The sequence below is a fragment of the Bubalus kerabau genome, chromosome 9, assembly GCF_029407905.1.
Source record: "Bubalus kerabau isolate K-KA32 ecotype Philippines breed swamp buffalo chromosome 9, PCC_UOA_SB_1v2, whole genome shotgun sequence".
Lineage (NCBI taxonomy): Eukaryota > Metazoa > Chordata > Mammalia > Artiodactyla > Bovidae > Bubalus > Bubalus kerabau.
Window position 1 is genome coordinate 6,791,897 of NC_073632.1, and position 26,582 is coordinate 6,818,478.

Genomic DNA, 26,582 nt, shown 5'->3' on the forward strand with positions numbered 1-26,582 from the left:
GCCCTCAGCTCGCGAGGACGGGGGCGTCTCCGGGGTTTCCTCGAGCTGCGGCGCCCGTGGGGGTTTTCTCCCGAGGCACGACGAGGATCTCAGGGAGCCTCTCGTGCGGCGCCAGGGAAGTCAGGTCTCCATGCGCGTGGCGAGGGGGAGCGCGTCCTGGCTCTCGAGTCACGGGAGGGGACTAGGGCCTCGAGACGCGTTGAAGAAGGACTCTCGAGGTCTTTCTCGGGGGGGCGGCGGGAAACCCTCGTGTCCCTCGCCTTCTGCCGGGGACCTTAGGGAACTTGCCAGGGTGCCTCTGAGAGGCGAGGGATCCTGTGGAGGTGGCGGGGCCCCTCGGGACTCCGCTGGGTCTGGCGCAACGGAAGAGGGCCTCACCTCGAGGGGAGGCAGGAACCTCAGGCTTCCTCTCCGTTTCGGACTCCGACCGCAGGGTCCCTGCAGAGTTGGGACAGGAGAGTCAGGCCTCGTCTTGTCCGAGGAAGGGAACCCCGCTGGCCTCTCGAGTTGCTCAGGGGGTGTCAGGCCCCTCGTCGAGCTGTGTGTGGAACCCGCGGGTCTTTGCGGACGATGCACGGGGGTGGCAGTGCCCCTTCGTGTTGTGCCTTCCCCCACAGGGTTGCCTTCGAAGAGGGGTCCGGGCCTCGGGTCCTTCTCAAGGGCGGACCGGGGAATCGGGGGCGTTCGGCATGTGGCCCAACCCACGTGGCTCGTCTCGAATTTCCTCGTGACACCGGCCTCATCCTGAGGTGCGCCGGGAAGGCCGGGAACCCCTTCCAGACCACGCAGGGGAATCGCCTCTCCTGTCGCGGTCAGGAGGGGAGAAGGGGCTCAGAGGAAGCGGTGCCGGGACCCTCGGTGTTCCCCTCGAGGGAACCCGGCGTGTCGGGGGACTTTTGGGGGTCGCAGGAAGGCTGTCAGGGACCGTTTCGCCCTTCAGGGCGGAACAGGGGACTTCCCTTGAGACGCCGTGGCGGGCAAGGGCCTCCTCTTGCCAAGAGGTGGGAACCACGTGGTTTTTCTCGAGTTGCGGCGGGATTCTCGAGTTACGACGGGAATCTCAGCCTTCCCCTTGGGTTGGCCCTGGGAAGCCCAATCTTCCCCTCGGGTTGCGAGGGAAAGCTGGGGGTTGCGCTCGAGTCACTGCAGGGCCGAAGAGACCTCACCTAGGCGTGTGTCCGGGACCTACTCTTCCTCTCCAGGGAAGGCAGGGATCTCGGGGTTGCATTCCAGGCTCCCCCGGGGAGTCAGGCCTCGTCTCGAGGGGAAGCCAAGGACTCCGCTCTCCTCTCGAGTCGCGACGCGGATCTCTTGGAGCCCCCTGAGCGGCCTCAAGGGAGTCCAGCCTCCTCTTCCGTTTGGAGAGAGGACCCGGGATTGCTCTCCAGGCCATGCAGGAAAAGAAGGCCCTCAGCTCGCGAGGACGGGGGCGTCTCCGGGGTTTCCTCGAGCTGCGGCGCCCGTGGGGGTTTTCTCCCGAGGCACGACGAGGATCTCAGGGAGCCTCTCGTGCGGCGCCAGGGAAGTCAGGTCTCCATGCGCGTGGCGAGGGGGAGCGCGTCCTGGCTCTCGTGTCACGGGAGGGGACTAGGGCCTCGAGACGCGTTGAAGAAGGACTCTCGAGGTCTTTCTCGGGGGGGCGGCGGGAAACCCTCGTGTCCCTCGCCTTCTGCCGGGGACCTTAGGGAACTGCCCAGGGTGCCTCTGAGAGGCGAGGGATCCTGTGGAGGTGGCGGGGCCCCTCGGGACTCCGCTGGGTCTGGCGCAACGGAAGAGGGCCTCACCTCGAGGGGGGGCAGGAACCTCAGGCTTCCTCTCCGTTTCGGACTCCGACCGCAGGGTCCCTGCAGAGTTGGGACAGGAGAGTCAGGCCTCGTCTTGTCTGAGGAAGGGAACCCCGCTGGCCTCTCGAGTTGCTCAGGGGGTCTCAGGCCCCTCGTCGAGCTGTGTGTGGAACCCGCGGGTCTTTGCGGACGATGCACAGGGGTGGCAGTGCCCCTTCGTGTTGTGCCTTCCCCCACAGGGTTGCCTTCGAAGAGGGGTCCGGGCCTCGGGTCCTTCTCAAGGGCGGACCGGGGAATCGGGGGCGTTCGGCATGTGGCCCCACCCACGTGGCTCGTCTCGAATTTCCTCGTGAGACCGGCCTCATCCTGAGGTGCGCCGGGAAGGCCGGGAACCCCTTCCAGACCACGCAGGGGAATCGCCTCTCCTGTCGCGATCAGGAGGGGAGAAGGGGCTCAGAGGAAGCGGTGCCGGGACCCTCGGTGTTCCCCTCGAGGGAACCCGGCGTGTCGGGGGACTTTTGGGGCTCGCAGGAAAGCTGTCAGGGACCGTTTCGCCCTTCAGGGCGGAACAGGGGACTTCCCTTGAGACGCTGTGGCGGGCAAGGGCCTCATCTTGCCAAGAGGTGGGAACCACGTGGTTTTTCTCGAGTTGCGGCGGGATTGTCGAGTTACGACGGGGATCTCAGCCTTCCCCTTGGGTTGGCCCTGGGAAGCCCAATCTTCCCCTCGGGTTGCGAGGGAAAGCTGGGGGTTGCGCTCGAGTCACTGCAGGGCCGAAGAGACCTCACCTAGGCGTGTGTCCGGGACCTAATATTCCTCTCCAGGGAAGGCAGGGATCTCGGGGTTGCATTGCAGGCTCCCCCGGTGAGTCAGGCCTCGTGTCGAGGGGAAGCCAAGGACTCCGCTCTCCTCTCGAGTCGCGACGCGGGTCTCTTGGAGCCCCCTGAGCGGCCTCAAGGGAGTCCAGCCTCCTCTTCCGTTTGGAGAGAGGACCCGGGATTGCTCTCCAGGCCATGCAGGAAAAGAAGGCCCTCAGCTCGCGAGGACGGGGGCGTCTCCGGGGTTTCCTCGAGCTGCGGCGCCCGTGGGGGTTTTCTCCCGAGGCACGACGAGGATCTCAGGGAGCCTCTCGTGCGGCGCCAGGGAAGTCAGGTCTCCATGCGCGTGGCGAGGGGGAGCGCGTCCTGGCTCTCGTGTCACGGGAGGGGACTAGGGCCTCGAGACGCGTTGAAGAAGGACTCTCGAGGTCTTTCTCGGGGGGGCGGCGGGAAACCCTCGTGTCCCTCGCCTTCTGCCGGGGACCTTAGGGAACTGCCCAGGGTGCCTCTGAGAGGCGAGGGATCCTGTGGAGGTGGCGGGGCCCCTCGGGACTCCGCTGGGTCTGGCGCAACGGAAGAGGGCCTCACCTCGAGGGGAGGCAGGAACCTCAGGCTTCCTCTCCGTTTCGGACTCCGACCGCAGGGTCCCTGCAGAGTTGGGACAGGAGAGTCAGGCCTCGTCTTGTCTGAGGAAGGGAACCCCGCTGGCCTCTCGAGTTGCTCAGGGGGTCTCAGGCCCCTCGTCGAGCTGTGTGTGGAACCCGCGGGTCTTTGCGGACGATGCACAGGGGTGGCAGTGCCCCTTCGTGTTGTGCCTTCCCCCACAGGGTTGCCTTCGAAGAGGGGTCCGGGCCTCGGGTCCTTCTCAAGGGCGGACCGGGGAATCGGGGGCGTTCGGCATGTGGCCCCACCCACGTGGCTCGTCTCGAATTTCCTCGTGAGACCGGCCTCATCCTGAGGTGCGCCGGGAAGGCCGGGAACCCCTTCCAGACCACGCAGGGGAATCGCCTCTCCTGTCGCGATCAGGAGGGGAGAAGGGGCTCAGAGGAAGCGGTGCCGGGACCCTCGGTGTTCCCCTCGAGGGAACCCGGCGTGTCGGGGGACTTTTGGGGCTCGCAGGAAAGCTGTCAGGGACCGTTTCGCCCTTCAGGGCGGAACAGGGGACTTCCCTTGAGACGCCGTGGCGGGCAAGGGCCTCATCTTGCCAAGAGGTGGGAACCACGTGGTTTTTCTCGAGTTGCGGCGGGATTGTCGAGTTACGACGGGGATCTCAGCCTTCCCCTTGGGTTGGCCCTGGGAAGCCCAATCTTCCCCTCGGGTTGCGAGGGAAAGCTGGGGGTTGCGCTCGAGTCACTGCAGGGCCGAAGAGACCTCACCTAGGCGTGTGTCCGGGACCTAATATTCCTCTCCAGGGAAGGCAGGGATCTCGGGGTTGCATTGCAGGCTCCCCCGGTGAGTCAGGCCTCGTGTCGAGGGGAAGCCAAGGACTCCGCTCTCCTCTCGAGTCGCGACGCGGGTCTCTTGGAGCCCCCTGAGCGGCCTCAAGGGAGTCCAGCCTCCTCTTCCGTTTGGAGAGAGGACCCGGGATTGCTCTCCAGGCCATGCAGGAAAAGAAGGCCCTCAGCTCGCGAGGACGGGGGCGTCTCCGGGGTTTCCTCGAGCTGCGGCGCCCGTGGGGGTTTTCTCCCGAGGCACGACGAGGATCTCAGGGAGCCTCTCGTGCGGCGCCAGGGAAGTCAGGTCTCCATGCGCGTGGCGAGGGGGAGCGCGTCCTGGCTCTCGTGTCACGGGAGGGGACTAGGGCCTCGAGACGCGTTGAAGAAGGACTCTCGAGGTCTTTCTCGGGGGGGCGGCGGGAAACCCTCGTGTCCCTCGCCTTCTGCCGGGGACCTTAGGGAACTGCCCAGGGTGCCTCTGAGAGGCGAGGGATCCTGTGGAGGTGGCGGGGCCCCTCGGGACTCCGCTGGGTCTGGCGCAACGGAAGAGGGCCTCACCTCGAGGGGAGGCAGGAACCTCAGGCTTCCTCTCCGTTTCGGACTCCGACCGCAGGGTCCCTGCAGAGTTGGGACAGGAGAGTCAGGCCTCGTCTTGTCTGAGGAAGGGAACCCCGCTGGCCTCTCGAGTTGCTCAGGGGGTCTCAGGCCCCTCGTCGAGCTGTGTGTGGAACCCGCGGGTCTTTGCGGACGATGCACGGGGGTGGCAGTGCCCCTTCGTGTTGTGCCTTCCCCCACAGGGTTGCCTTCGAAGAGGGGTCCGGGCCTCGGGTCCTTCTCAAGGGCGGACCGGGGAATCGGGGGCGTTCGGCATGTGGCCCCACCCACGTGGCTCGTCTCGAATTTCCTCGTGAGACCGGCCTCATCCTGAGGTGCGCCGGGAAGGCCGGGAACCCCTTCCAGACCACGCAGGGGAATCGCCTCTCCTGTCGCGATCAGGAGGGGAGAAGGGGCTCAGAGGAAGCGGTGCCGGGACCCTCGGTGTTCCCCTCGAGGGAACCCGGCGTGTCGGGGGACTTTTGGGGCTCGCAGGAAAGCTGTCAGGGACCGTTTCGCCCTTCAGGGCAGAACAGGGGACTTCCCTTGAGACGCCGTGGCGGGCAAGGGCCTCATCTTGCCAAGAGGTGGGAACCACGTGGTTTTTCTCGAGTTGCGGCGGGATTGTCGAGTTACGACGGGGATCTCAGCCTTCCCCTTGGGTTGGCCCTGGGAAGCCCAATCTTCCCCTCGGGTTGCGAGGGAAAGCTGGGGGTTGCGCTCGAGTCACTGCAGGGCCGAAGAGACCTCACCTAGGCGTGTGTCCGGGACCTAATATTCCTCTCCAGGGAAGGCAGGGCTCTCGGGGTTGCATTCCAGGCTCCCCCGGGGAGTCAGGCCTCGTCTCGAGGGGAAGCCAAGGACTCCGCTCTCCTCTCGAGTCGCGACGCGGGTCTCTTGGAGCCCCCTGAGCGGCCTCAAGGGAGTCCAGCCTCCTCTTCCGTTTGGAGAGAGGACCCGGGATTGCTCTCCAGGCCATGCAGGAAAAGAAGGCCCTCAGCTCGCGAGGACGGGGGCATCTCAGGGGTTTCCTCGAGCTGCGGCGCCCGTGGGGGTTTTCTCCCGAGGCACGACGAGGATCTCAGGGAGCCTCTCGTGCGGCGCCAGGGAAGTCAGGTCTCCATGCGCGTGGCGAGGGGGAGCGCGTCCTGGCTCTCGAGTCACGGGAGGGGACTAGGGCCTCGAGACGCGTTGAAGAAGGACTCTCGAGGTCTTTCTCGGGGGGCGGCGGGAAACCCTCGTGTCCCTCGCCTTCTGCCGGGGACCTTAGGGAACTTGCCAGGGTGCCTCTGAGAGGCGAGGGATCCTGTGGAGGTGGCGGGGCCCCTCGGGACTCCGCTGGGTCTGGCGCAACGGAAGAGGGCCTCACCTCGAGGGGAGGCAGGAACCTCAGGCTTCCTCTCCGTTTCGGACTCCGACCGCAGGGTCCCTGCAGAGTTGGGACAGGAGAGTCAGGCCTCGTCTTGTCTGAGGAAGGGAACCCCGCTGGCCTCTCGAGTTGCTCAGGGGGTCTCAGGCCCCTCGTCGAGCTGTGTGTGGAACCCGCGGGTCTTTGCGGACGATGCACGGGGGTGGCAGTGCCCCTTCGTGTTGTGCCTTCCCCCTCAGGGTTGCCTTCGAAGAGGGGTCCGGGCCTCGGGTCCTTCTCAAGGGCGGACCGGGGAATCGGGGGCGTTCGGCATGTGGCCCCACCCACGTGGCTCGTCTCGAATTTCCTAGTGAGACCGGCCTCATCCTGAGGTGCACCGGGAAGGCCGGGAACCCCTTCCAGACCACGCAGGGGAATCGCCTCTCCTGTCGCGATCAGGAGGGGAGAAGGGGCTCAGAGGAAGCGGTGCCGGGACCCTCGGTGTTCCCCTCGAGGGAACCCGGCGTGTCGGGGGACTTTTGGGGGTCGCAGGAAGGCTGTCAGGGACCGTTTCGCCCTTCAGGGCGGAACAGGGGACTTCCCTTGAGACGCCGTGGCGGGCAAGGGCCTCATCTTGCCAAGAGGTGGGAACCACGTGGATTTCTCGAGTTGCGGCGGGATTCTCGAGTTACGATGGGGATCTCAGCCTTCCCCTTGGGTTGGCCCTGGGAAGCCCAATCTTCCCCTCGGGTTGCGAGGGAAAGCTGGGGGTTGCGCTCGAGTCACCGGAGGGCCGAAGAGACCTCACCTAGGCGTGTGTCCGGGACCTAATATTCCTCTCCAGGGAAGGCAGGGATCTCGGGGTTGCATTCCAGGCTCCCCCGGGGAGTCAGGCCTCGTCTCGAGGGGAAGCCAAGGACTCCGCTCTCCTCTCGAGTCGCGACGCGGGTCTCTTGGAGCCCCCTGAGCGGCCTCAAGGGAGTCCAGCCTCCTCTTCCGTTTGGAGAGAGGACCCGGGATTGCTCTCCAGGCCATGCAGGAAAAGAAGGCCCTCAGCTCGCGAGGACGGGGGCATCTCAGGGGTTTCCTCGAGCTGCGGCGCCCGTGGGGGTTTTCTCCCGAGGCACGACGAGGATCTCAGGGAGCCTCTCGTGCGGCGCCAGGGAAGTCAGGTCTCCATGCGCGTGGCGAGGGGGAGCGCGTCCTGGCTCTCGAGTCACGGGAGGGGACTAGGGCCTCGAGACGCGTTGAAGAAGGACTCTCGAGGTCTTTGTCGGGGGGCGGCGGGAAACCCTCGTGTCCCTCGCCTTCTGCCGGGGACCTTAGGGAACTTGCCAGGGTGCCTCTGAGAGGCGAGGGATCCTGTGGAGGTGGCGGGGCCCCTCGGGACTCCGCTGGGTCTGGCGCAACGGAAGAGGGCCTCACCTCGAGGGGAGGCAGGAACCTCAGGCTTCCTCTCCGTTTCGGACTCCGACCGCAGGGTCCCTGCAGAGTTGGGACAGGAGAGTCAGGCCTCGTCTTGTCTGAGGAAGGGAACCCCGCTGGCCTCTCGAGTTGCTCAGGGGGTCTCAGGCCCCTCGTCGAGCTGTGTGTGGAACCCGCGGGTCTTTGCGGACGATGCACGGGGGTGGCAGTGCCCCTTCGTGTTGTGCCTTCCCCCCCAGGGTTGCCTTCGAAGAGGGGTCCGGGCCTCGGGTCCTTCTCAAGGGCGGACCGGGGAATCGGGGGCGTTCGGCATGTGGCCCCACCCACGTGGCTCGTCTCGAATTTCCTCGTGAGACCGGCCTCATCCTGAGGTGCGCCGGGAAGGCCGGGAACAGCTTCCAGACCACGCAGGGGAATCGCCTCTCCTGTCGCGGTCAGGAGGGGAGAAGGGGCTCAGAGGAAGCGGTGCCGGGACTCTCGGTGTTCCCCTCGAGGGAACCCGGCGTGTCGGGGGACTTTTGGGGGTCGCAGGAAGGCTGTCAGGGACCGTTTCGCCCTTCAGGGCGGAACAGGGGACTTCCCTTGAGACGCCGTGGCGGGCAAGGGCCTCATCTTGCCAACAGGTGGGAACCACGTGGTTTTTCTCGAGTTGCGGCGGGATTCTCGAGTTACGACGGGGATCTCAGCCTTCCCCTTGGGTTGGCCCTGGGAAGCCCAATCTTCCCCTCGGGTTGCGAGGGAAAGCTGGGGGTTGCGCTCGAGTCACTGCAGGGCCGAAGAGACCTCACCTAGGCGTGTGTCCGGGACCTAATATTCCTCTCCAGGGAAGGCAGGGATCTCGGGGTTGCATTCCAGGCTCCCCCGGGGAGTCAGGCCTCGTCTCGAGGGGAAGCCAAGGACTCCGCTCTCCTCTCGAGTCGCGACGCGGGTCTCTTGGAGCCCCCTGAGAGGCCTCAAGGGAGTCCAGCCTCCTCTTCCGTTTGGAGAGAGGCCCGGGATTTCTCTCCAGGCCATGCAGGAAAAGAAGGCCCTCAGCTCGCGAGGACGGGGGCGTCTCAGGGGTTTCCTCGAGCTGCGGCGCCCGTGGGGGTTTTCTCCCGAGGCACGACGAGGATCTCAGGGAGCCTCTCGTGCGGCGCCAGGGAAGTCAGGTCTCCATGCGCGTGGCGAGGGGGAGCGCGTCCTGGCTCTCGAGTCACGGGAGGGGACTAGGGCCTCGAGACGCGTTGAAGAAGGACTCTCGAGGTCTTTCTCGGGGGGCGGCGGGAAACCCTCGTGTCCCTCGCCTTCTGCCGGGGACCTTAGGGAACTTGCCAGGGTGCCTCTGAGAGGCGAGGGATCCTGTGGAGGTGGTGGGGCCCCTCGGGACTCCGCTGGGTCTGGCGCAACGGAAGAGGGCCTCACCTCGAGGGGAGGCAGGAACCTCAGGCTTCCTCTCCGTTTCGGACTCCGACCGCAGGGTCTCTGCAGAGTTGGGACAGGAGAGTCAGGCCTCGTCTTGTCTGAGGAAGGGAACCCCGCTGGCCTCTCGAGTTGCTCAGGGGGTCTCAGGCCCCTCGTCGAGCTGTGTGTGGAACCCGCGGGTCTTTGCGGACGATGCACGGGGTTGGCAGTGCCCCTTCGTGTTGTGCCTTCCCCCTCAGGGTTGCCTTCGAAGAGGGGTCCGGGCCTCGGGTCCTTCTCAAGGGCGGACCGGGGAATCGGGGGCGTTCGGCATGTGGCCCCACCCACGTGGCTCGTCTCGAATTTCCTAGTGAGACCGGCCTCATCCTGAGGTGCGCCGGGAAGGCCGGGAACCCCTTCCAGACAACGCAGGGGAATCGCCTCTCCTGTCGCGATCAGGAGGGGAGAAGGGGCTCAGAGGAAGCGGTGCCGGGACCCTCGGTGTTCCCCTCGAGGGAACCCGGCGTGTCGGGGGACTTTTGGGGGTCGCAGGAAGGCTGTCAGGGACCGTTTCGCCCTTCAGGGCGGAACAGGGAACTTCCCTTGAGACGCCGTGGCGGGCAAGGGCCTCATCTTGCCAAGAGGTGGGAACCACGTGGTTTTTCTCGAGTTGCGGCGGGATTCTCGAGTTACGACGGGGATCTCAGCCTTCCCCTTGGGTTGGCCCTGGGAAGCCCAATCTTCCCCTCGGGTTGCGAGGGAAAGCTGGGGGTTGCGCTCGAGTCACTGCAGGGCCGAAGAGACCTCACCTAGGCGTGTGTCCGGGACCTAATATTCCTCTCCAGGGAAGGCAGGGATCTCGGGGTTGCATTCCAGGCTCCCCCGGGGAGTCAGGCCTCGTCTCGAGGGGAAGCCAAGGACTCCGCTCTCCTCTCGAGTCGCGACGCGGTCTCTTGGAGCCCCCTGAGCGGCCTCAAGGGAGTCCAGCCTCCTCTTCCGTTTGGAGAGAGGACCCGGGATTGCTCTCCAGGCCATGCAGGAAAAGAACGCCCTCAGCTCGCGAGGACGGGGGCGTCTCAGGGGTTTCCTCGAGCTGCGGCGCCCGTGGGGGTTTTCTCCCGAGGCACGACGAGGATCTCAGGGAGCCTCTCGTGCGGCGCCAGGGAAGTCAGGTCTCCATGCGCGTGGCGAGGGGGAGCGCGTCCTGGCTCTCGAGTCACGGGAGGGGACTAGGGCCTCGAGACGCGTTGAAGAAGGACTCTCGAGGTCTTTGTCGGGGGGCGGCGGGAAACCCTCGTGTCCCTCGCCTTCTGCCGGGGACCTTAGGGAACTTGTCAGGGTGCCTCTGAGAGGCGAGGGATCCTGTGGAGGTGGCGGGGCCCCTCGGGACTCCGCTGGGTCTGGCGCAACGGAAGAGGGCCTCACCTCGAGGGGAGGCAGGAACCTCAGGCTTCCTCTCCGTTTCGGACTCCGACCGCAGGGTCCCTGCAGAGTTGGGACAGGAGAGTCAGGCCTCGTCTTGTCTGAGGAAGGGAACACCGCTGGCCTCTCGAGTTGCTCAGGGGGTCTCAGGCCCCTCGTCGAGCTGTGTGTGGAACCCGCGGGTCTTTGCGGACGATGCACGGGGGTGGCAGTGCCCCTTCGTGTTGTGCCTTCCCCCACAGGGTTGCCTTCGAAGAGGGGTCCGGGCCTCGGGTCCTTCTCAAGGGCGGACCGGGGAATCGGGGGCGTTCGGCATGTGGCCCCACCCACGTGGCTCGTCTCGAATTTCCTCGTGAGACCGGCCTCATCCTGAGGTGCGCCGGGAAGGCCGGGAACCCCTTCCAGACCACTCAGGGGAATCGCCTCTCCTGTCGAGGTCAGGAGGGGAGAAGGGGCTCAGAGGAAGCGGTGCCGGGACCCTCGGTGTTCCCCTCGAGGGAACCCGGCGTGTCGGGGGACTCTTGGGGGTCGCAGGAAGGCTGTCAGGGACCGCTTCGCCCTTCAGTTCGGAACAGGGGACTTCCCTTGAGACGCCATGGCGGGCAAGGGCCTCATGTTGCCAAGAGGTGGGAACCACGTGGTTTTTCTCGAGTTGCGGCGGGATTCTCGAGTTACGACGGGGATCTCAGCCTTCCCCTTGGGTTGGCCCTCGGAAGCCCAATCTTCCCCTCGGGTTGCGAGGGAAAGCTGGGGGTTGCGCTCAAGTCACTGCAGGGCCGAAGAGACCTCACCTAGGCGTGTGTCCGGGACCTAATATTCCTCTCCAGGGAAGGCAGGGATCTCGGGGTTGCATTCCAGGCTCCCGCGGGGAGTCAGGCCTCGTCTCGAGGGGAAGCCAAGGACTCCGCTCTCCTCTCGAGTCGCGACGCGGGTCTCTTGGAGCCCCCTGAGTGGCCTCAAGGGAGTCCAGCCTCCTCTTCCGTTTGGAGAGAGGACCCGGGATTGCTCTCCAGGCCATGCAGGAAAAGAAGGCCCTCAGCTCGCGAGGACGGGGGCGTCTCAGGGGTTTCCTCGAGCTGCGGCGCCCGTGGTGGTTTTCTCCCGAGGCACGACGAGGATCTCAGGGAGCCTCTCGTGCGGCGCCAGGGAAGTCAGGTCTCCATGCGCGTGGCAAGGGGGAGCGCGTCCTGGCTCTCGAGTCACGGGAGGGGACTAGGGCCTCGAGACGCGTTGAAGAAGGACTCTCGAGGTCTTAGTCGGGGGACGGCGGGAAACCCTCGTGTCCCTCGCCTTCTGCCGGGGACCTTAGGGAACTTCCCAGGGTGCCTCTGAGAGGTGAGGGATCCTGTGGAGGTGGCGGGGCCCCTCGGGACTCCGCTGGGTCTGGCGCAACGGAAGAGGGCCTCACCTCGAGGGGAGGCAGGAACCTCAGGCTTCCTCTCCGTTTCGGACTCCGACCGCAGGGTCCCTGCAGAGTTGGGACAGGAGAGTCAGGCCTCGTCTTGTCCGAGGAAGGGAACCCCGCTGGCCTCTCGAGTTGCTCAGGGGGTCTCAGGCCCCTCGTCGAGCTGTGTGTGGAACCCGCGGGTCTTTGCGGACGATGCACGGGGGTGGCAGTGCCCCTTCGTGTTGTGCCTTCACCCACAGGGTTGCCTTCGAAGAGGGGTCCGGGCCTCGGGGCCTTCTCAAGGGCGGACCGGGGAATCGGGGGCGTTCGGCATGTGGCCCCACCCACGTGGCTCGTCTCGAATTTCCTCGTGAGACCGGCCTCATCCTGAGGTGCGCCGGGAAGGCCGGGAACCCCTTCCAGACCACGCAGGGGAATCGCCTCTCCTGTCGCGGTCAGGAGGGGAGAAGGGGCTCAGAGGAAGCGGTGCCGGGACCCTCGGTGTTCCCCTCGAGGGAACCCGGCGTGTCGGGGGAATTTTGGTGGTCGCAGGAAGGCTGTCAGGGACCCTTTCGCCCTTCAGGGCGGAACAGGGGACTTCCCTTGAGACGCCGTGGCGGGCAAGGGCCTCATCTTGCCAAGAGGTGGGAACCACGTGGTTTTCCTCGAGTTGCGGCGGGATTCTCGAGTTACGACGGGGATCTCAGCCTTCCCCTTGGGTTGGCCCTGGGAAGCCCAATCTTCCCCTCGGGTTGCGAGGGAAAGCTGGGGGTTGCGCTCGAGTCACTGCAGGGCCGAAGAGACCTCACCTAGGCGTGTGTCCGGGACCTAATATTCGTCTCCAGGGAAGGCAGGGATCTCGGGGTTGCATTCCAGGCTCCCCCGGGGAGTCAGGCCTCGTCTCGAGGGGAAGCCAAGGACTCTGCTCTCCTCTCGAGTCGCGACGCGGTTCTCTTGGAGCCCCCTGAGCGGCCTCAAGGGAGTCCAGCCTCCTCTTCCGTTTGGAGAGAGGACCCGGGATTGCTCTCCAGGCCATGCAGGAAAAGAAGGCCCTCAGCTCGCGAGGACGGGGGCGTCTCCGGGGTTTCCTCGAGCTGCGGCGCCCGTGGGGGTTTTCTCCCGAGGCACGACGAGGATCTCAGGGAGCCTCTCGTGCGGCGCCAGGGAAGTCAGGTCTCCATGCGCGTGGCGAGGGGGAGCGCGTCCTGGCTCTCGAGTCACGGGAGGGGACTAGGGCCTCGAGACGCGTTGAAGAAGGACTCTCGAGGTCTTTCTCGGGGGGGCGGCGGGAAACCCTCGTGTCCCTCGCCTTCTGCCGGGGACCTTAGGGAACTTGCCAGGGTGCCTCTGAGAGGCGAGGGATCCTGTGGAGGTGGCGGGGCCCCTCGGGACTCCGCTGGGTCTGGCGCAACGGAAGAGGGCCTCACCTCGAGGGGAGGCAGGAACCTCAGGCTTCCTCTCCGTTTCGGACTCCGACCGCAGGGTCCCTGCAGAGTTGGGACAGGAGAGTCAGGCCTCGTCTTGTCCGAGGAAGGGAACCCCGCTGGCCTCTCGAGTAGCTCAGGGGGTCTCAGGCCCCTCGTCGAGCTGTGTGTGGAACCCGCGGGTCTTTGCGGACGATGCACGGGGGTGGCAGTGCCCCTTCGTGTTGTGCCTTCCCCCACAGGGTTGCCTTCGAAGAGGGGTCCGGGCCTCGGGTCCTTCTCAAGGGCGGACCGGGGAATCGGGGGCGTTCGGCATGTGGCCCAACCCACGTGGCTCGTCTCGAATTTCCTCGTGACACCGGCCTCATCCTGAGGTGCGCCGGGAAGGCCGGGAACCCCTTCCAGACCACGCAGGGGAATCGCCTCTCCTGTCGCGGTCAGGAGGGGAGAAGGGGCTCAGAGGAAGCGGTGCCGGGACCCTCGGTGTTCCCCTCGAGGGAACCCGGCGTGTCGGGGGACTTTTGGGGGTCGCAGGAAGGCTGTCAGGGACCGTTTCGCCCTTCAGGGCGGAACAGGGGACTTCCCTTGAGACGCCGTGGCGGGCAAGGGCCTCCTCTTGCCAAGAGGTGGGAACCACGTGGTTTTTCTCGAGTTGCGGCGGGATTCTCGAGTTACGACGGGAATCTCAGCCTTCCCCTTGGGTTGGCCCTGGGAAGCCCAATCTTCCCCTCAGGTTGCGAGGGAAAGCTGGGGGTTGCGCTCGAGTCACTGCAGGGCCGAAGAGACCTCACCTAGGCGTGTGTCCGGGACCTACTCTTCCTCTCCAGGGAAGGCAGGGATCTCGGGGTTGCATTCCAGGCTCCCCCGGGGAGTCAGGCCTCGTCTCGAGGGGAAGCCAAGGACTCCGCTCTCCTCTCGAGTCGCGACGCGGATCTCTTGGAGCCCCCTGAGCGGCCTCAAGGGAGTCCAGCCTCCTCTTCCGTTTGGAGAGAGGACCCGGGATTGCTCTCCAGGCCATGCAGGAAAAGAAGGCCCTCAGCTCGCGAGGACGGGGGCGTCTCCGGGGTTTCCTCGAGCTGCGGCGCCCGTGGGGGTTTTCTCCCGAGGCACGACGAGGATCTCAGGGAGCCTCTCGTGCGGCGCCAGGGAAGTCAGGTCTCCATGCGCGTGGCGAGGGGGAGCGCGTCCTGGCTCTCGTGTCACGGGAGGGGACTAGGGCCTCGAGACGCGTTGAAGAAGGACTCTCGAGGTCTTTCTCGGGGGGGCGGCGGGAAACCCTCGTGTCCCTCGCCTTCTGCCGGGGACCTTAGGGAACTGCCCAGGGTGCCTCTGAGAGGCGAGGGATCCTGTGGAGGTGGCGGGGCCCCTCGGGACTCCGCTGGGTCTGGCGCAACGGAAGAGGGCCTCACCTCGAGGGGAGGCAGGAACCTCAGGCTTCCTCTCCGTTTCGGACTCCGACCGCAGGGTCCCTGCAGAGTTGGGACAGGAGAGTCAGGCCTCGTCTTGTCTGAGGAAGGGAACCCCGCTGGCCTCTCGAGTTGCTCAGGGGGTCTCAGGCCCCTCGTCGAGCTGTGTGTGGAACCCGCGGGTCTTTGCGGACGATGCACAGGGGTGGCAGTGCCCCTTCGTGTTGTGCCTTCCCCCACAGGGTTGCCTTCGAAGAGGGGTCCGGGCCTCGGGTCCTTCTCAAGGGCGGACCGGGGAATCGGGGGCGTTCGGCATGTGGCCCCACCCACGTGGCTCGTCTCGAATTTCCTCGTGAGACCGGCCTCATCCTGAGGTGCGCCGGGAAGGCCGGGAACCCCTTCCAGACCACGCAGGGGAATCGCCTCTCCTGTCGCGATCAGGAGGGGAGAAGGGGCTCAGAGGAAGCGGTGCCGGGACCCTCGGTGTTCCCCTCGAGGGAACCCGGCGTGTCGGGGGACTTTTGGGGCTCGCAGGAAAGCTGTCAGGGACCGTTTCGCCCTTCAGGGCGGAACAGGGGACTTCCCTTGAGACGCCGTGGCGGGCAAGGGCCTCATCTTGCCAAGAGGTGGGAACCACGTGGTTTTTCTCGAGTTGCGGCGGGATTGTCGAGTTACGACGGGGATCTCAGCCTTCCCCTTGGGTTGGCCCTGGGAAGCCCAATCTTCCCCTCGGGTTGCGAGGGAAAGCTGGGGGTTGCGCTCGAGTCACTGCAGGGCCGAAGAGACCTCACCTAGGCGTGTGTCCGGGACCTAATATTCCTCTCCAGGGAAGGCAGGGATCTCGGGGTTGCATTGCAGGCTCCCCCGGTGAGTCAGGCCTCGTGTCGAGGGGAAGCCAAGGACTCCGCTCTCCTCTCGAGTCGCGACGCGGGTCTCTTGGAGCCCCCTGAGCGGCCTCAAGGGAGTCCAGCCTCCTCTTCCGTTTGGAGAGAGGACCCGGGATTGCTCTCCAGGCCATGCAGGAAAAGAAGGCCCTCAGCTCGCGAGGACGGGGGCGTCTCCGGGGTTTCCTCGAGCTGCGGCGCCCGTGGGGGTTTTCTCCCGAGGCACGACGAGGATCTCAGGGAGCCTCTCGTGCGGCGCCAGGGAAGTCAGGTCTCCATGCGCGTGGCGAGGGGGAGCGCGTCCTGGCTCTCGTGTCACGGGAGGGGACTAGGGCCTCGAGACGCGTTGAAGAAGGACTCTCGAGGTCTTTCTCGGGGGGGCGGCGGGAAACCCTCGTGTCCCTCGCCTTCTGCCGGGGACCTTAGGGAACTGCCCAGGGTGCCTCTGAGAGGCGAGGGATCCTGTGGAGGTGGCGGGGCCCCTCGGGACTCCGCTGGGTCTGGCGCAACGGAAGAGGGCCTCACCTCGAGGGGAGGCAGGAACCTCAGGCTTCCTCTCCGTTTCGGACTCCGACCGCAGGGTCCCTGCAGAGTTGGGACAGGAGAGTCAGGCCTCGTCTTGTCTGAGGAAGGGAACCCCGCTGGCCTCTCGAGTTGCTCAGGGGGTCTCAGGCCCCTCGTCGAGCTGTGTGTGGAACCCGCGGGTCTTTGCGGACGATGCACAGGGGTGGCAGTGCCCCTTCGTGTTGTGCCTTCCCCCACAGGGTTGCCTTCGAAGAGGGGTCCGGGCCTCGGGTCCTTCTCAAGGGCGGACCGGGGAATCGGGGGCGTTCGGCATGTGGCCCCACCCACGTGGCTCGTCTCGAATTTCCTCGTGAGACCGGCCTCATCCTGAGGTGCGCCGGGAAGGCCGGGAACCCCTTCCAGACCACGCAGGGGAATCGCCTCTCCTGTCGCGATCAGGAGGGGAGAAGGGGCTCAGAGGAAGCGGTGCCGGGACCCTCGGTGTTCCCCTCGAGGGAACCCGGCGTGTCGGGGGACTTTTGGGGCTCGCAGGAAAGCTGTCAGGGACCGTTTCGCCCTTCAGGGCGGAACAGGGGACTTCCCTTGAGACGCCGTGGCGGGCAAGGGCCTCATCTTGCCAAGAGGTGGGAACCACGTGGTTTTTCTCGAGTTGCGGCGGGATTGTCGAGTTACGACGGGGATCTCAGCCTTCCCCTTGGGTTGGCCCTGGGAAGCCCAATCTTCCCCTCGGGTTGCGAGGGAAAGCTGGGGGTTGCGCTCGAGTCACTGCAGGGCCGAAGAGACCTCACCTAGGCGTGTGTCCGGGACCTAATATTCCTCTCCAGGGAAGGCAGGGCTCTCGGGGTTGCATTCCAGGCTCCCCCGGGGAGTCAGGCCTCGTCTCGAGGGGAAGCCAAGGACTCCGCTCTCCTCTCGAGTCGCGACGCGGGTCTCTTGGAGCCCCCTGAGCGGCCTCAAGGGAGTCCAGCCTCCTCTTCCGTTTGGAGAGAGGACCCGGGATTGCTCTCCAGGCCATGCAGGAAAAGAAGGCCCTCAGCTCGCGAGGACGGGGGCATCTCAGGGGTTTCCTCGAGCTGCGGCGCCCGTGGGGGTTTTCTCCCGAGGCACGACGAGGATCTCAGGGAGCCTCTCGTGCGGCGCCAGGGAAGTCAGGTCTCCATGCGCGTGGCGAGGGGGAGCGTGTCCTGGCTCTCGAGTCACGGGAGGGGACTAGGGCCTCGAGACGCGTTGAAGAAGGACTCTCGAGGTCTTTCTCGGGGGGCGGCGGGAAACCCTCGTGTCCCTCGCCTTCTGCCGGGGACCTTAGGGAACTTGCCAGGGTGCCTCTGAGAGGCGAGGGATCCTGTGGAGGTGGCGGGGCCCCTCGGGACTCCGCTGGGTCTGGCGCAACGGAAGAGGGCCTCACCTCGAGGGGAGGCAGGAACCTCAGGCTTCCTCTCCGTTTCGGACTCCGACCGCAGGGTCCCTGCAGAGTTGGGACAGGAGAGTCAGGCCTCGTCTTGTCTGAGGAAGGGAACCCCGCTGGCCTCTCGAGTTGCTCAGGGGGTCTCAGGCCCCTCGTCGAGCTGTGTGTGGAACCCGCGGGTCTTTGCGGACGATGCACGGGGGTGGCAGTGCCCCTTCGTGTTGTGCCTTCCCCCTCAGGGTTGCCTTCGAAGAGGGGTCCGGGCCTCGGGTCCTTCTCAAGGGCGGACCGGGGAATCGGGGGCGTTCGGCATGTGGCCCCACCCACGTGGCTCGTCTCGAATTTCCTAGTGAGACCGGCCTCATCCTGAGGTGCACCGGGAAGGCCGGGAACCCCTTCCAGACCACGCAGGGGAATCGCCTCTCCTGTCGCGATCAGGAGGGGAGAAGGGGCTCAGAGGAAGCGGTGCCGGGACCCTCGGTGTTCCCCTCGAGGGAACCCGGCGTGTCGGGGGACTTTTGGGGGTCGCAGGAAGGCTGTCAGGGACCGTTTCGCCCTTCAGGGCGGAACAGGGGACTTCCCTTGAGACGCCGTGGCGGGCAAGGGCCTCATCTTGCCAAGAGGTGGGAACCACGTGGTTTTTCTCGAGTTGCGGCGGGATTCTCGAGTTACGACGGGGATCTCAGCCTTCCCCTTGGGTTGGCCCTGGGAAGCCCAATCTTCCCCTCGGGTTGCGAGGGAAAGCTGGGGGTTGCGCTCGAGTCACCGGAGGGCCGAAGAGACCTCACCTAGGCGTGTGTCCGGGACCTAATATTCCTCTCCAGGGAAGGCAGGGATCTCGGGGTTGCATTCCAGGCTCCCCCGGGGAGTCAGGCCTCGTCTCGAGGGGAAGCCAAGGACTCCGCTCTCCTCTCGAGTCGCGACGCGGGTCTCTTGGAGCCCCCTGAGCGGCCTCAAGGGAGTCCAGCCTCCTCTTCCGTTTGGAGAGAGGACCCGGGATTGCTCTCCAGGCCATGCAGGAAAAGAAGGCCCTCAGCTCGCGAGGACGGGGGCATCTCAGGGGTTTCCTCGAGCTGCGGCGCCCGTGGGGGTTTTCTCCCGAGGCACGACGAGGATCTCAGGGAGCCTCTCGTGCGGCGCCAGGGAAGTCAGGTCTCCATGCGCGTGGCGAGGGGGAGCGCGTCCTGGCTCTCGAGTCACGGGAGGGGACTAGGGCCTCGAGACGCGTTGAAGAAGGACTCTCGAGGTCTTTGTCGGGGGGCGGCGGGAAACCCTCGTGTCCCTCGCCTTCTGCCGGGGACCTTAGGGAACTTGCCAGGGTGCCTCTGAGAGGCGAGGGATCCTGTGGAGGTGGCGGGGCCCCTCGGGACTCCGCTGGGTCTGGCGCAACGGAAGAGGGCCTCACCTCGAGGGGAGGCAGGAACCTCAGGCTTCCTCTCCGTTTCGGACTCCGACCGCAGGGTCCCTGCAGAGTTGGGACAGGAGAGTCAGGCCTCGTCTTGTCTGAGGAAGGGAACCCCGCTGGCCTCTCGAGTTGCTCAGGGGGTCTCAGGCCCCTCGTCGAGCTGTGTGTGGAACCCGCGGGTCTTTGCGGACGATGCACGGGGGTGGCAGTGCCCCTTCGTGTTGTGCCTTCCCCCCCAGGGTTGCCTTCGAAGAGGGGTCCGGGCCTCGGGTCCTTCTCAAGGGCGGACCGGGGAATCGGGGGCGTTCGGCATGTGGCCCCACCCACGTGGCTCGTCTCGAATTTCCTCGTGAAGACCGGCCTCATCCTGAGGTGCGCCGGGAAGGCCGGGAACAGCTTCCAGACCACGCAGGGGAATCGCCTCTCCTGTCGCGGTCAGGAGGGGAGAAGGGGCTCAGAGGAAGCGGTGCCGGGACTCTCGGTGTTCCCCTCGAGGGAACCCGGCGTGTCGGGGGACTTTTGGGGGTCGCAGGAAGGCTGTCAGGGACCGTTTCGCCCTTCAGGGCGGAACAGGGGACTTCCCTTGAGACGCCGTGGCGGGCAAGGGCCTCATCTTGCCAACAGGTGGGAACCACGTGGTTTTTCTCGAGTTGCGGCGGGATTCTCGAGTTACGACGGGGATCTCAGCCTTCCCCTTGGGTTGGCCCTGGGAAGCCCAATCTTCCCCTCGGGTTGCGAGGGAAAGCTGGGGGTTGCGCTCGAGTCACTGCAGGGCCGAAGAGACCTCACCTAGGCGTGTGTCCGGGACCTAATATTCCTCTCCAGGGAAGGCAGGGATCTCGGGGTTGCATTCCAGGCTCCCCCGGGGAGTCAGGCCTCGTCTCGAGGGGAAGCCAAGGACTCCGCTCTCCTCTCGAGTCGCGACGCGGGTCTCTTGGAGCCCCCTGAGAGGCCTCAAGGGAGTCCAGCCTCCTCTTCCGTTTGGAGAGAGGCCCGGGATTTCTCTCCAGGCCATGCAGGAAAAGAAGGCCCTCAGCTCGCGAGGACGGGGGCGTCTCAGGGGTTTCCTCGAGCTGCGGCGCCCGTGGGGGTTTTCTCCCGAGGCACGACGAGGATCTCAGGGAGCCTCTCGTGCGGCGCCAGGGAAGTCAGGTCTCCATGCGCGTGGCGAGGGGGAGCGTGTCCTGGCTCTCGAGTCACGGGAGGGGACTAGGGCCTCGAGACGCGTTGAAGAAGGACTCTCGAGGTCTTTCTCGGGGGGCGGCGGGAAACCCTCGTGTCCCTCGCCTTCTGCCGGGGACCTTAGGGAACTTGCCAGGGTGCCTCTGAGAGGCGAGGGATCCTGTGGAGGTGGTGGGGCCCCTCGGGACTCCGCTGGGTCTGGCGCAACGGAAGAGGGCCTCACCTCGAGGGGAGGCAGGAACCTCAGGCTTCCTCTCCGTTTCGGACTCCGACCGCAGGGTCTCTGCAGAGTTGGGACAGGAGAGTCAGGCCTCGTCTTGTCTGAGGAAGGGAACCCCGCTGGCCTCTCGAGTTGCTCAGGGGGTCTCAGGCCCCTCGTCGAGCTGTGTGTGGAACCCGCGGGTCTTTGCGGACGATGCACGGGGTTGGCAGTGCCCCTTCGTGTTGTGCCTTCCCCCTCAGGGTTGCCTTCGAAGAGGGGTCCGGGCCTCGGGTCCTTCTCAAGGGCGGACCGGGGAATCGGGGGCGTTCGGCATGTGGCCCCACCCACGTGGCTCGTCTCGAATTTCCTAGTGAGACCGGCCTCATCCTGAGGTGCGCCCGGAAGGCCGGGAACCCCTTCCAGACAACGCAGGGGAATCGCCTCTCCTGTCGCGATCAGGAGGGGAGAAGGGGCTCAGAGGAAGCGGTGCCGGGACCCTCGGTGTTCCCCTCGAGGGAACCCGGCGTGTCGGGGGACTTTTGGGGGTCGCAGGAAGGCTGTCAGGGACCGTTTCGCCCTTCAGGGCGGAACAGGGAACTTCCCTTGAGACGCCGTGGCGGGCAAGGGCCTCATCTTGCCAAGAGGTGGGAACCACGTGGTTTTTCTCGAGTTGCGGCGGGATTCTCGAGTTACGACGGGGATCTCAGCCTTCCCCTTGGGTTGGCCCTGGGAAGCCCAATCTTCCCCTCGGGTTGCGAGGGAAAGCTGGGGGTTGCGCTCGAGTCACTGCAGGGCCGAAGAGACCTCACCTAGGCGTGTGTCCGGGACCTAATATTCCTCTCCAGGGAAGGCAGGGATCTCGGGGTTGCATTCCAGGCTCCCCCGGGGAGTCAGGCCTCGTCTCGAGGGGAAGCCAAGGACTCCGCTCTCCTCTCGAGTCGCGACGCGGTCTCTTGGAGCCCCCTGAGCGGCCTCAAGGGAGTCCAGCCTCCTCTTCCGTTTGGAGAGAGGACCCGGGATTGCTCTCCAGGCCATGCAGGAAAAGAAGGCCCTCAGCTCGCGAGGACGGGGGCGTCTCAGGGGTTTCCTCGAGCTGCGGCGCCCGTGGGGGTTTTCTCCCGAGGCACGACGAGGATCTCAGGGAGCCTCTCGTGCGGCGCCAGGGAAGTCAGGTCTCCATGCGCGTGGCGAGGGGGAGCGCGTCCTGGCTCTCGAGTCACGGGAGGGGACTAGGGCCTCGAGACGCGTTGAAGAAGGACTCTCGAGGTCTTTGTCGGGGGGCGGCGGGAAACCCTCGTGTCCCTCGCCTTCTGCCGGGGACCTTAGGGAACTTGTCAGGGTGCCTCTGAGAGGCGAGGGATCCTGTGGAGGTGGCGGGGCCCCTCGGGACTCCGCTGGGTCTGGCGCAACGGAAGAGGGCCTCACCTCGAGGGGAGGCAGGAACCTCAGGCTTCCTCTCCGTTTCGGACTCCGACCGCAGGGTCCCTGCAGAGTTGGGACAGGAGAGTCAGGCCTCGTCTTGTCTGAGGAAGGGAACACCGCTGGCCTCTCGAGTTGCTCAGGGGGTCTCAGGCCCCTCGTCGAGCTGTGTGTGGAACCCGCGGGTCTTTGCGGACGATGCACGGGGGTGGCAGTGCCCCTTCGTGTTGTGCCTTCCCCCACAGGGTTGCCTTCGAAGAGGGGTCCGGGCCTCGGGTCCTTCTCAAGGGCGGACCGGGGAATCGGGGGCGTTCGGCATGTGGCCCCACCCACGTGGCTCGTCTCGAATTTCCTCGTGAGACCGGCCTCATCCTGAGGTGCGCCGGGAAGGCCGGGAACCCCTTCCAGACCACGCAGGGGAATCGCCTCTCCTGTCGCGATCAGGAGGGGAGAAGGGGCTCAGAGGAAGCGGTGCCGGGACCCTCGGTGTTCCCCTCGAGGGAACCCGGCGTGTCGGGGGACTTTTGGGGGTCGCAGGAAGGCTGTCAGGGACCGTTTCGCCCTTCAGGGCGGAACAGGGGACTTCCCTTGAGACGCCGTGGCGGGCAAGGGCCTCGTCTTGCCAAGAGGTGAGAACCACGTGGTTTTTCTCGAGTTGCGGCGGGATTCTCGAGTTACGACGGGGATCTCAGCCTTCCCCTTGGGTTGGCCCTGGGAAGCCCAATCTTCCCCTCGGGTTGCGAGGGAAAGCTGGGGGTTGCGCTCGAGTCACTGCAGGGCCGAAGAGACCTCACCTAGGCGTGTGTCCGGGACCTAATATTCCTCTCCAGGGAAGGCAGGGATCTCGGGGTTGCATTCCAGGCTCCCCCGGGGAGTCAGGCCTCGTCTCGAGGGGAAGCCAAGGACTCCGCTCTCCTCTCGAGTCGCGACGCGGGTCTCTTGGAGCCCCCTGAGCGGCCTCAAGGGAGTCCAGCCTCCTCTTCCGTTTGGAGAGAGGACCCGGGATTGCTCTCCAGGCCATGCAGGAAAAGAAGGCCCTCAGCTCGCGAGGACGGAGGCGTCTCAGGGGTTTCCTGGAGCTGCGGCGCCCGTGGGGGTTTTCTCCCGAGCCACGACGAGGATCTCAGGGAGCCTCTCGTGCGGCGCCAGGGAAGTCAGGTCTCCATGCGCGTGGTGAGGGGGAGCGCGTCCTGGCTCTCGAGTCACGGGAGGGGACTAGGGCCTCGAGACGCGTTGAAGAAGGACTCTCGAGGTCTTTGTCGGGGGGCGGCGGGAAACCCTCGTGTCCCTCGCCTTCTGCCGGGGACCTTAGGGAACTTGCCAGGGTGCCTCTGAGAGGCGAGGGATCCTGTGGAGGTGGCGGGGCCCCTCGGGACTCCGCTGGGTCTGGCGCAACGGAAGAGGGCCTCACCTCGAGGGGAGGCAGGAACCTCAGGCTTCCTCTCCGTTTCGGACTCCGACCGCAGGGTCCCTGCAGAGTTGGGACAGGAGAGTCAGGCCTCGTCTTGTCTGAGGAAGGGAACCCCGCTGGCCTCTCGAGTTGCTCAGGGGGTCTCAGGCCCCTCGTCGAGCTGTGTGTGGAACCCGCGGGTCTTTGCGGACGATGCCCGGGGGTGGCAGTGCCCCTTCGTGTTGTGTGTTCCCCCCCAGGGTTGCCTTCGAAGAGGGGTCCGGGCATCGGGTCCTTCTCAAGGGCCGACCGGGGAATCGGGGGCGTTCGGCATGGGGCCCCACCCACGTGGCTCGTCTCGAATTTCCTCGTGAGACCGGCCTCATCCTGAGGTGCGCCGGGAAGCCCGGGAACCCCTTCCAGACCACGCAGGGGAATCGCCTCACCTGTCGCGATAAGGAGGGGAGAAGGGGCTCAGAGGAAGCGGTGCCGGGACCCTCGGTGTTCCCCTCGAGGGAACCCGGCGTGTCGGGGGACTTTTGGGGCTCGCAGGAAGGCTGTCAGGGACCGTTTCGCCCTTCAGGGCGGAACAGGGGACTTCCCTTGAGACGCCGTGGCGGGCAAGGGCCTCGTCTTGCCAAGAGGTGGGAACCACGTGGTTTTTCTCGAGTTGCGGCGGGATTCTCGAGTTACGACGGGGATCTCAGCCTTCCCCTTGGGTTGGCCCTGGGAAGCCCAATCTTCCCCTCGGGTTGCGAGGGAAAGCTGGGGGTTGCGCTCGAGTCACTGCAGGGCCGAAGAGACCTCACCTAGGCGTGTGTCCGGGACCTAATATTCCTCTCCAGGGAAGGCAGGGATCTCGGGGTTGCATTCCAGGCTCCCCCGGGGAGTCAGGCCTCGTCTCGAGGGGAAGCCAAGGACTCCGCTCTCCTCTCGAGTCGCGACGCGGTCTCTTGGAGCCCCCTGAGCGGCCTCAAGGGAGTCCAGCCTCCTCTTCCGTTTGGAGAGAGGACCCGGGATTGCTCTCCAGGCCATGCAGGAAAAGAAGGCCCTCAGCTCGCGAGGACGGGGGCGTCTCAGGGGTTTCCTCGAGCTGCGGCGCCCGTGGGGGTTTTCTCCCGAGGCACGACGAGGATCTCAGGGAGCCTCTCGTGCGGCGCCAGGGTAGTCAGGTCTCCATGCGCGTGGCGAGGGGGAGCGCGTCCTGGCTCTCGAGTCAAGGGAGGGGACTAGGGCCTCGAGACGCGTTGAAGAAGTACTCTCGAGGTCTTTGTCGGGGGGCGGCGGGAAACCCTCGTGTCCCTCGCCTTCTGCCGGGGACCTTAGGGAACTTGCCAGGGTGCCTCTGAGAGGCGAGGGATCCTGTGGAGGTGGCGGGGCCCCTCGGGACTCCGCTGGGTCTGGCGCAACGGAAGAGGGCCTCACCTCGAGGGGAGGCAGGAACCTCAGGCTTCCTCTCCGTTTCGGACTCCGACCGCAGGGTCCCTGCAGAGTTGGGACAGGAGAGTCAGGCCTCGTCTTGTCTGAGGAAGGGAACCCCGCTGGCCTCTCGAGTTGCTCAGGGGGTCTCAGGCCTCTCTTCGAGCTGAGTGTGGAACCCGCGGGTCTTTGCGGACGATGCCCGGGGGTGGCAGTGCCCCTTCGTGTTGTGCCTTCCCCCCCAGGGTCGCCTTTGAAGAGGGGTCCGGGCCTCGGGTCCTTCTCAAGGGCGGACCGGGGAATCGGGGGCGTTCGGCATGTGGCCCCACCCACGTGGCTCGTCTCGAATTTCCTCGTGAGACCGGCCTCCTGAGGTGCGCCGGGAAGGCCGGGAACCCCTTCCAGACCACGCAGGGGAATCGCCTCTCCTGTCGCGATCAGGAGGGGAGAAGGGGCTCAGAGGAAGCGGTGCCGGGACCCTCGGTGTTCCCCTCGAGGGAACCCGGCGTGTCGGGGGAATTTTGGGGGTCGCAGGAAGGCTGTCAGGGACCGTTTCGCCCTTCAGGGCGGAACAGGGGACTTCCCTTGAGACGCCGTGGCGGGCAAGGGCCTCGTCTTGCCAAGAGGTGGGAACCACGTGGTTTTTCTCGAGTTGCTGAGGGATTCTCGAGTTACGACGGGGATCTCAGCCTTCCCCTTGGGTTGGCCCTGGGAAGCCCAATCCTCCCCTCGGGTTGCGAGGGAAAGCTGGGGGTTGCGCTCGAGTCACTGCAGGGCCGAAGAGACCTCACCTAGGCGTGTGTCCGGGACCTAATATTCCTCTCCAGGGAAGGCAGGGATCTCGGGGTTGCATTCCAGGCTCCCCCAGGGAGTCAGGCCTCGTCTCGAGGGGAAGCCAAGGACTCCGCTCTCCTCTCGAGTCGCGACGCGGGTCTCTTGGAGCCCCCTGAGCGGCCTCAAGGGAGTCCAGCCTCCTCTTCCGTTTGGAGAGAGGACCCGGGATTGCTCTCCAGGCCATGCAGGAAAAGAAGGCCCTCAGCTCGCGAGGACGGGGGCGTCTCAGGGGTTTCATCGAGCTGCGGCGCCCGTGGGGGTTTTCTCCCGAGGCACGACGAGGATCTCAGGGAGCCTCTCGTGCGGCGCCAGGGAAGTCAGGTCTCCATGCGCGTGGCGAGGGGGAGCGTGTCCTGGCTCTCGAGTCACGGAAGGGGACTAGGGCCTCGAGACGCGTTGAAGAAGGGCTCTCGAGGTCTTTCTCGGGGGGCGGCGGGAAACCCTCGTGTCCCTCGCCTTCTGCCGGGGACCTTAGGGAACTTGCGAGGGTGCCTCTGAGAGGCGAGGGATCCTGTGGAGGTGGCAGGGCCCCTCGGGACTCCGCTGGGTCTGGCGCAACGGAAGAGGGCCTCACCTCGAGGGGAGGCAGGAACCTCAGGCTTCCTCTCCGTTTCGGACTCCGACCGCAGGGTCCCTGCAGAGTTGGGACAGGAGAGTCAGGCCTCGTCTTGTCTGAGGAAGGGAACCCCGCTGGCCTCTCGAGTTGCTCAGGGGGTCTCAGGCCTCTCTTCGAGCTGAGTGTGGAACCCGCGGGTCTTTGCGGACGATGCCCGGGGGTGGCAGTGCCCCTTCGTGTTGTGTGTTCCCCCCCAGGGTCGCCTTTGAAGAGGGGTCCGGGCCTCGGGTCCTTCTCAAGGGCGGACCGGGGAATCGGGGGCGTTCGGCATGTGGCCCCACCCACGTGGCTCGTCTCGAATTTCCTCGTGAGACCGGCCTCCTGAGGTGCGCCGGGAAGGCCGGGAACCCCTTCCAGACCACGCAGGGGAATCGCCTCACCTGTCGCGATAAGGAGGGGAGAAGGGGCTCAGAGGAAGCGGTGCCGGGACCCTCGGTGTTCCCCTCGAGGGAACCCGGCGTGTCGGGGGAATTTTGGGGGTCGCAGGAAGGCTGTCAGGGACCGTTTCGCCCTTCAGGGCGGAACAGGGGACTTCCCTTGAGACGCCGTGGCGGGCAAGGGCCTCGTCTTGCCAAGAGGTGGGAACCACGTGGTTTTTCTCGAGTTGCGGCGGGATTCTCGAGTTACGACGGGGATCTCAGCCTTCCCCTTGGGTTGGCCCTGGGAAGCCCAATCTTCCCCTCGGGTTGCGAGGGAAAGCTGGGGGTTGCGCTCGAGTCACTGCAGGGCCGAAGAGACCTCACCTAGGCGTGTGTCCGGGACCTAATATTCCTCTCCAGGGAAGGCAGGGATCTCGGGGTTGCATTCCAGGCTCCCCCGGGGAGTCAGGCCTCGTCTCGAGGGGAAGCCAAGGACTCCGCTCTCCTCTCGAGTC